The sequence below is a fragment of the Pundamilia nyererei genome, unplaced genomic scaffold, assembly GCF_000239375.1.
Source record: "Pundamilia nyererei isolate P.nyererei 1_Seehausen unplaced genomic scaffold, PunNye1.0 scaffold00002, whole genome shotgun sequence".
NCBI lineage: Eukaryota > Metazoa > Chordata > Actinopteri > Cichliformes > Cichlidae > Pundamilia > Pundamilia nyererei.
The window spans coordinates 5441625-5443444 of record NW_005187403.1 but is presented as its reverse complement, the minus strand read 5'-3'; positions in this window follow the sequence as shown (position 1 = coordinate 5443444).

The window sequence follows — 1820 nt, the reverse complement described above, 5'->3', positions numbered from 1 at the left end:
TCAAATATAATTTGAAAACCTATTTGTGGTCTCTAAATTAAAAATAACTTCTAAGACATATGTTTGTGGCCGGTCTCTAGCCACATACACATCTGACACACTGACATCTCAAATAACTGCGACAGGTTTCGTTTTTTACTTGGTACCATTACCACTGTTATCAGTCACTAACCTACCACTTCTCTTCCAGAGACTCCAGCTATATGTGAAAATTTTATCGGTAATGACTCCAGCTGCCTATGATCCTTCGGTTCCCCCAAAATCCTTGGTTGTTTGGTTTTTGTTTTTTTTTAATCACTTTGAGCCTGTTTCTCTGTCTAAATTGGCTGAAATGATTACCCATCTGAAGCTCTCTGTGTGTCTCCCTAGACATTATTCCCACTCATTTATTCAAGAAGACACAGTCAGGCCTATGGTGCTATCCATTATTGATGTCTGTCTTCTAAAAGGGACATGTCTTTCTCCCTGCCATCTTCAAACATGTGGTAGTGCAGCCAGCTCACAAAAAAACAAAAACAGAAAAAACTGAATGAGTTCTAAATTTCCTTTCCTGTCCAAGGTGCTGGAAAAAGATGTCAAATGGTTTCAATGGTGAGAAGTCTGGTTTCAAAGCACACAATAGCACAGAATAAGCACTTTTAGATGTTTTTTATTCATCTTCTATTAATCTCAGACTCGAATGATTATGCTATTTGGCACAGTGGATCATAGTATCCTAGTCTCTGGACTGAGAATTGTGTGGGCATTAAAGGAACCTTTTCTCTTAAATGGTTTAGATCAGTGATTCCCAGAGTGTGGTCCTGGGCCCCCTGGTGGGCTTTGAAAGTACTGCAGGGGAGCCACAGTAAGAGGAGAAATTCAAAGTATGTACAGTTGCATATTTATATGTATTTATTTATTTTAATAAAAGGTGAAGCAAAACTGTTAATACAGGTTTGAGTCCCAGGGGCAGGTGGGTCACACATTTGACTCAAGCGTTTCTACTAGAGATGGCACAATACCACTTTTTTATGTCTGATACCAATATTATGAATTTGGATATCTGCCGATACCGATATGAATCCGATATAGTGTTTTTTAATCAATAAAACGTTTTTTTAATATCTTGCTGCATTTTGTATAAGTTTATACTCAAGTTTAAATAAATAACAACACTAACGCTATTCTGTTATACCTGTATGTAAAAAATACACTGCGCCCAAAATATTCATAGTTCAGCAACACTGATCAATCTAATAAACTTAAACCTACTCCATCCTCCCTATTCTGGTATTTTAAAGAGTACTTAGAAGAAATATTAAGCAACCTAACTAATAGGGTTGCAAACTCCCAGCAAAATAAAATAGGGAACCACCCCCCACCCTCCACCTCATGATGCTTAATCGATGTAATCAAATTTAATTTGATGCAGGGGGGAAATGCACAGAAATAAATTATTTTTCAAGAATAATTAAATAGATTCAACATCTTTCTTCAACAGAATTGCAGAATTCACAGATGGTATCTTCCCAAAGGAAAAAGTAGTATTAGACTTAAGTTACTATATACAGTAATGGACTTCTATATATTTTACATCAGATTAAAACTTTGGGTGTAAGATTCGGATGATCATTCATTGAAAGCTGGACATTTTAAATGAGAATAAGAAAGAAAAGTATGTCTTTGTGCCCCCTTTTCCCTGTTCATGCCCTATCGCCCCCCTGGCTAAACTTTGCTAGATCCGCCCCTGCACAGTTACCAGCTACATAGAAAAGGATCCTGGTCTAGAAAGTAATGTTAAATAAATTCTAACAACAGCTTATCAAGGTTAAATGTGCTGC